At 44.5% G+C, this 8121-nt stretch overlaps 1 pseudogene; it reads left to right on the top strand.

The window, feature by feature from the left end:
- The first annotated feature begins 6250 nt into the window (after positions 1-6250).
- LOC149442149 (uncharacterized) lies at positions 6251-7177 on the top strand (annotated as a pseudogene).
- Positions 7178-8121: the final 944 nt, after the last annotated feature.

The following is an 8121-nucleotide window of genomic DNA, read 5'->3' as shown; positions in this document are numbered from 1 at the left end:
ACCTTCTCTGATTGGAGTGACTTTTAGGGGTGGGGGGACCCCTGTATCAGCTCCCCAGATTCCTCTTATGTGTAACCCACCCTGTGCCTGGTAGGGGTACAGGGTGGTTGTGGCGGAACCGTTCTGCCTGGGCTTCCTCGTGCGGAACGATGCGAGCTCAAAACCAATCCTTCCCTGCTATCCCAAACCACGAGTCGGAACTTCGTGTAGGGTGAAATGAATCAATCTTTATTAAACACAGCTCAGTATATACAGCTTCACCCCCAACAGACAGCTTGGCACCGGGTTTTCCCCACCCACAACAAAACCCTACCACCAATAATATAGTATGAATTCTATAGAAGTGAAAGACTACAAGGTCACATTTCCCAAAACAAACAGTGTGGAATGCCTGTCTACATAACAGCTGCTAAACATATACAGCTTTACTAAGGGGAGAAAACTGAAACAGAAAGGGCAAAATGTTATCACAAAGGGACGGTTCATCACAGTGCTCTGTCCTGATATTGTGTAGACATGTATAGGTGGGGTGGGGGGTTGTCCATTGTTCACTGCCATGTGTTGCTGCATCCCATTGTTCTATTGTGTCTTGCTTGCCAGCAAACTATTATGGGATGTATGTGTTCCTGCCACCTGGTGTATCCCTTTGTTCTATTGTGTGTCATGGTTTGCTGGGGGGTGTTTCCAGCAGCCCTTCCCCCTGATGGGTCGGCCTGCAGATGTGTTTCCTGTTCCTGGTTGTATTTCCCCGCCCTGTGTATATATCTTGTGTTTGTGTTAAAATAAAGCAGTTCTACTTCCTGTCTTAAGAAGAGTCTGGTGCTGTCTATTTTCCTGTATGGTCAGCGGTGGTGTCCGTGGATAATGTTCGGACAGGGAAGCGGGAGTCTTAACGGAAATACCCTAGCGCAGTCGGGGTCCGGTTCCGTTACACCTTCTAAGGAACGGACATAGATATAGGAGGGTATGATGTATACATTACAGACCGGCCTTATTAGGGCTTGAAGGGACATGTGGCAGCGCTCGCTGCCCCTCTGAAAAGCAGTGACAGGCGGCTGGGATGGGATATGTCACCTCCTCTCTGCCTGTTTTAACCCTGAAAATGGCTAACCACTACACTGCAACTGCATGCATTGCACACGGCTGCTGGGCAGGTGCAGCACAGCCCCATTCACTTGAATGGGTCACCATTGACATTGCGGCTGTGGCATGTGTACAGCCTTGACGGGTGCATGTCTTGGGTGGTCAGGAGTGCTGAATTTGCAGCCCTGTCCACATCATATAGAGAAGAGTTATCACTATCTTTTACAGTACGGAGTTCCTGATAGGACAGAGTCCATGTAGTACTGTATCCCATCATCCTTGGTGCCCCGGACCACTAGCTGTGATGTTAGACAGGGTGCCCCTCCCCCCTTAGTGCATGGCTGCCCCACAACACAGCGAGCAAGGAGATGACTGCTTTGATAGCAAGCACCTGCCTCCCACTAACAGCACATGTCCAAGGCAAGCACAGGCAGGAGGAATGCAGAAGAAGGTGATGTGTGTCGCCTCCCTTCCCTCGGCATTGTTATTGCTGGTGCTTGCCTCAGACAAGTGCTGGGAGCTGGAGACAGTCGTAGGGAAAGCAGCCGTCTCCTTGCTAGTGGTGTTGTTGGGCAGCTGTGTGCCAAGGGGGGCATCCTTTCCATCATCACTGCTCGTGTTACAGGACACCTAAGGAGATGGGAAATGCTGCATTTACTTTGTCTCATCAGGAACTCGTTAGTATAAAAAAGTGATCATTCTTCTTTAAGTTACATTTTGCTCAACGTAAGAAGCTGCTTGGATGGCTGTGAAATGTAAACATTACAGAACAAGTCCGGTTACATGTGACTAAGGCCCGGTTCACACTAGAATGCGGTGCAGGAAATCCGCCATCCATGTGGGTTCCCCACACTGCATTCTAACTGCACTGCCCTTGTGATCTGCAGGGGGGTTAGTGCAATGTTAATGACACCACAAACACAGGTCACAAATGCAGAGCGTATCCTGCGCCAGATTGCAGGGTACAACATGACCATGTGATCTGGTTGCAGTGCATTTCCAGACTTGGTGCAGAACTTGGGTGCCATTTGAGCGGATTCAAAATGAATTGGTCAGCTTGCACTGCACTGAATCATGTGAATTGTACAGAATGCAGTGTGCATCCCTGTGTGATCCATAGTGGGAACCTAGGCTAACCCCCGCTAGATATACCATGACCTGGATACATTTCACCCTTCACAGATATATTGCCAAATCTGCATGAACAAGTTACAAGTACAGATTTCTATAAAATTATTGACAGTCTTTATTAGTAAACATCGTTACTTTCCTGCAAAAAAAAAAAATGTTTTGTGAATCTGGCAGTTATCTATGCAGAATTTTGTAATGTAATCAAGATAAATTGTATTTTAATACATTGATATGTTTAGATGATTGTAAATTCCCTTTTTACATATTTGCATTGTCAATAAATCTTTTCTAAACAAGTTTCTATATGTTTCTTATTTGTGGGATGGGGTCCCTGGTGGCACAAATAACTACACTGGGTTTGCTCAGTAAGGCACCACATAGAGAAAGGATGCCATGCAGTAATCCCTATCGACCAATCATATTCCAGTATAGTCAGTCTGTGCTGAGAAGGGTCCTATAGTGGGGCAGTGGAAGGGCCGATGTGTGAAATCTGTGAACTTGTCTGCCGTGGTATTAGGGAAGTTGAGCCTCTAGTGAGCGTGATATAATGTATGGTGTGATGAGTGTAGTAGAGTCCGGCTGCCAGAACTAAAGGGGTTCTCTTTCCAGTACGAGTGACTGGTCCATAATCAGTCGGTCCCTGGGGGAGCACCATGGGTGTCCCCACAGTATAGAAATGTGGGATATGACACCCTGTGTAAAATGAAAGCACGGCCATGCATAGACACAGGGATGTGTATCAGGAGCTCTACTGCTCTTCACTTGTTCTCAGAAAAAAAGACTTTCTACCATAAAGTATATGAATTTACCATCAAGTCAAGAATATTAAAGCACAACTTCTTTAACCGCTTTCCTGCCGCCCTATAACAGATATACTGCTACAGGGCGGCAGGAGTGCGCAAAATCACGTATATATGCGTGAGTTTGTATTTCCTGGTAATCACTGGGTCCCGGCCGGTGATTACTCACCAGCATCCGGTGATCGGGGAGCATTACTGATGGGAGAGAACTGTATGTAAACAATACAGTTCTTTCCCCTGTCAGCTCCTGCACACTACTTTGCATGGCTCTGTATAGCATAGCCATACAAAGCAGTGTGCTTACACAGTAAAAAGCACTAACACAGCACACAGTTAACCCTTTAATCACCTCATATGTTAACCTCTTCCTGCCCAGTACCATTAGGACAGTGTCAGTGCTTTTTATTAGCACTGATTATTGTATTGGTGTCGCTGGGGATGTCAGTGACACCAAGTCAGTTCCCCCCAGTGTCAGAATGCCCACCGCAGTCCCACTATCAGTTGCTATAACTTTCACATAAAGCAATTAATTTACACTTATTGTTCGCAAAGACATGTCGCAGAATACATTTTGGCCTAAATTTATGATGAAATTTGATTTTTTTTTTTTTTTTTTACTGGACGTTTAATAGCAAAAAGTCAAAAATATTCTTTTCTCAAAATTGTTGGTCTTTTTTTTTTTAAAACGCAAAAAATAAAAAACGGACAGGAGATCAAATACCGAATGAGAGCTCTATTTGTGGGGAAAAAAGGACGTAAATTTCATTTGGGTGCAGTGTTGCATGACCGCGCAATTGTCAGTTAAAGTAACGCTACGCGGTATCGCCAAAACTGGCCTGGTCAGGAAAGGGGGTAAATCCTCTGGAGGACAAGTGGTTAAAAGGAAACCTGTATTTGGAGGAATCTAGAGGCTACCAAACCTTGTTGAATGAATGCCGTTTGCATTGTTTTCATGGGGATCCGGTAGCTTTTGGTGTTTTCATTGAGTCGTGGATCCAGAATAATTATGCAGAATTGAGAAGTGAAATTTAGGGGATCTATACAGAAAACAATTTCTGTGCAAATGTTTCAGCATTCAACAGCCGCCACAAATAATCCCTGAAATGTGGCTAATATGTTTATTGTCTGTGATTGGCAGCTCCCTAGGTCAGGGTTAGATTTGGGGGTCAAGGTTGGGGTCAAAGGTCAGGGTCAGTGTATTTTAAGTTGGATTAAAAAAAAAAAGCAAAATGTGCGCTAATGTTTCTGGGCCGTACTACGGGTACAAACAACAAATAACACACAAATGTGATATCACTGCCATCATCAGGAGCTGGAACATTTATTTTGGGCCCTTTGTTGGTTGGTGAAAAAATAGCATTTGTTACTAGTTTGTGCCAGTTTTCTTTTAACCACTTCCAGTCCGGACACTTCCACCCCCTTCCTGCCCAGGCCAATTTTCACCTTTCAGCGTTGTCACACTTTGAATAACAATTGCGTGGTCATGCAACACTGTACCCATATGAATTTTTTAGCCTTTTTTTAGACAGATAAAATTTTATTTTGGTGGTATTTATTCACCACTGGGATTTTATTTTTTTTTTTGCTATACAAACGAAAAAGTCCAAAAATTTTGAAAAAAGTGTTTTTTTTATAAAATTTTGCAAATAAATAATCTTTCTTCATAAATCTTGGCCCAAATTTATTCAGTTATCTTTTTAGTGAAAAAAAATAACCCAAATTAGTTTATAACCAAAAATTATAATTTTTTTAAAACTCTTTTTACATTTTTTTTTTATATTTGTTTTGTTTTTTCTAACATACTGTCACCCTAGCAGTACAGTGTCACCATGGTGACACTGTACTGCTTGTGGAGGGTGATGAAGATTTTTTTTTTTTACACCGATTGCTTTTTCACCCATAAAGGCTATAGAAGCAATCATTTCTCCTTCTCTCTAGCTGCACTCTTGCAGCCATTGAGAACTACTGTGTGAGCTGCAATTGGTCACAGCTTGTCACATGGTACAAGGCTGTTGCGAATAGCCTTGTACCATGTGATCTCGGTGATCATTCACAGATTTCACACGTAGTAAGCAATGATGTCAGGAGGGACATCTTGCTTACTATGCATGTGATCACTGATTGGCCAATCAATGATCACACGATCAGGACCTCGCACAGAGGTCCCCTATGACAGTCGGTGTTCCACTGAGGACACAGTGGGCACCAGATCGCGGTGCTGCGCACTCCCAGAGAATGGCAACCCGCCCCTGGACTGCCACTGTCCGGCCGTTTATGTAAAAAAGATATGTATATACATATAAGGTTACTGTGCCTTAGTTTGGGCGGGAAAACAAGTATCACGTGACCTGGGAGAACATTCCAGAAGGTCACATGACTGGTGGAAAGTTGTAGAAAGTGGGGCTCATTATATATAGGAGCTCCATCGGCGGGAGATGGCCAGCTGGTCGGTGTCAGTACAATGAGCTCCAGGGAACCTGCACCTGACCATGAAGACGCTGATGAGGAGAGTGTTGGAGCGAGCGGCACCAGCGGAGGAGGAGAACGGCTCAGAAAATGCCTACAGATGGCTGAAGAGGATGAGGAGCGGCAGGACAAGTGGAAGAGACAGCGGAAGACGAGGCTGAAGACTCACCAGGATGTTGTCGGGACAGAGGGAGACCAGCGGCTAGGAGTCCACAGAATCGCCCACAGAACCGGCGTGGCCCGCCGCTGCGTTCACATCCTTCCCGGGTCACCAGGAGGGCGGTCCGGAGCAGCAGGAAGAGGCGGCACCAAGTGTGGGATGCAGCAGAGTAAATCCCTGTGAGAAGAAGAAGAGGAGGGGCCAGTCCCCATCCCCGCCCAGAAGGCCAGGTAGGAGGGCCCAACACTCAGCTTCAAATGAGGTGGCTTTGGAGGCAGCGGCCACTGAAGAGGATGCTAGGCAACCGACTCTGCTTTCCTCAGGCCGGGAAGGTCAGGTGACTGACACAGAGGAAGAGCCTGTGCATGTTATCCCGGCCATAACCAGGAGGGGCAGAATTGGTCAGCACAGGGCTCCTATGGAACAAGTCATTGAGACAGACACATCTAGTGGTGAGTTAACAGATTTATTGCATTGTATTTTGGATTATTTAAAAAAAATAGCTATTATTATTATAATACAGTATTTATATAGCGCCAACAGTTCTCTCAGCGCTGTACATTACAAAGGGAGACAGAACATGCAACAGTACAATAACAATACAATGTGATACACGAGGGGTTCGAGGGCCCTGCTCCTTCGAGCTTACAATCTAGGAAACAATATTCCTGCTTCTGTTAATACTGATACTAATTATGCGGCTGTTTGGTCAAATGCGTTAGGTAATTCCAATTCAAGGGATAGTATTTTTCCCATCAATCATTCTATAGGAAATTTTGTGAGCAATGCTTTGCCTTTGGTACAGTCTACAACACCTAATTTGTCTATTAATAATTCAGCAGTTCCTGAGACGTGTCTAAAGGAGGTATTGCCTTGTGAAATATCGCCGCTAGGTTATCACCTCTCAGCTCAGATAAAAGAAAACATTTGGAAAGGGGATTTTTTTTTAGTGATTTTGTCTTTACTCCCATTTTACACATAAATTGGAAAACAAATTGGATGAAAAAACTGATGACGACAGATGGAGACCAATAGTGAGATCATTTAACAATTGGTTACAGGCTTTCACTATTTATTCTAGTGTTTTGGGCGGAAAACACCCAGAATACTGCAGCGGTTTATTCTAACATTTGGAACATGTGTTGGAAGCATAGAAAAGCTTTGGTGGATTAGGTTGGTATCACTATGACGAGTCTTTTAGACAAAAATGATCTATTTACCCTTCTTTATAATGGGGAATGAAAGATGTAGGATTGTGGCTTAATCTGATTCTTCCACAAAAGCTGCATATGTAACACTACAATCTACACCCGCCATCTCTCCTTATAAAGAGGTTACTGCTCTGCTTTTAACGAAACCCAGTGTAAGTGGGGAAATTCTTGTAAATACAAACATGAACGCTCCTTTTGTTCAGGACAACACTCTGTACTTAAATGTCGCATTTCAAAACCAAAGAGATAACTTTCCAAAAAGCTTACACACCAGTGAAATTAACAAACATGCTTAATTGGCTGGAAATATATCTGTCACGGTATAGGGGCCCGGCCAATTGTTAATTCCTGCTTAATGATCCAGAGTGTCACGATATGGGTTCTCTGCCAGCCCAGTTATTAATTCCCAGTTATTAATTCCTTGTTCCTTTAGTCCCTCCTGGCCATAGGAAGAGCATCCTCTAATTAGTATTCTACTCCTGTGTGCCAAAAGCCCCTAGCTGTAATTAACGCGCCCCCTACACAAAAGGTCCCAAATTCAATTAGTGTATTCTCCCCATTGTTATCCGGTTTACAGCTACAAATTCAATTATTGTGTTTCCTTCCCTATCCTTCTTGCCCATCCTGGTTTGTATCCAAATGTATATTCTTCCCCACTGTTATCCCGTTTACAGCTGCAAATCTAATTACTGTGTTTCCTTGACCATCTTGTCCGACCTGCTTTTCTGCCAAACTGTAATATCCTCCCCACTGCCCTCCTGTTTACAGCTACAAATTCAATTACTGTATTTCCTTTCCTATCCATTCCCTCCATTGTCATCCAAAATGTACCTAAACTCAATTAAGGCCTTCCCTCCATTGTCATCCTGTAATGACCCCCTTCCATCTCTCGTCCTGCCCCAGGGTTTAAGAGGTCATCTCTCCCGATGTTCCATTCTGCTGTGCAGCCACTGAGGGATACAGCTGCGGCTGGACTCTAGTGGCCCAGACTCTGCCTGAGTTCTATTGGAGTAAGGGGGACCCCAGAAGCCACATCAGCTCTGCCTGAGACCACCACACCAGCTTTGTCTGAGACGCTGCCGGCTCTATCTGGGACTATCACATCAGCCCTGCGTGAGTGTATGCTTCTCCTGTTGTCTGACCTGTTTATGAACTGCCTCTTACCTCCCTGTTGGATTACAAACTGCTGTAGAGACTTTAACTTTGCCCACCGGGGCTGAATTACAAAGTATTTGGGGCTCTCTCTCTGCACTACTCCCCATTCAGTGAC

This window comes from Staurois parvus, unplaced genomic scaffold (genome assembly GCF_062004578.1).
Source record: "Staurois parvus isolate SC_StPar_1 unplaced genomic scaffold, SC_StPar_1.0 ptg000908l, whole genome shotgun sequence".
Classification (NCBI taxonomy): Eukaryota; Metazoa; Chordata; class Amphibia; order Anura; family Ranidae; genus Staurois; species Staurois parvus.
This window is presented reverse-complemented; position numbering and strand designations above follow the sequence as displayed.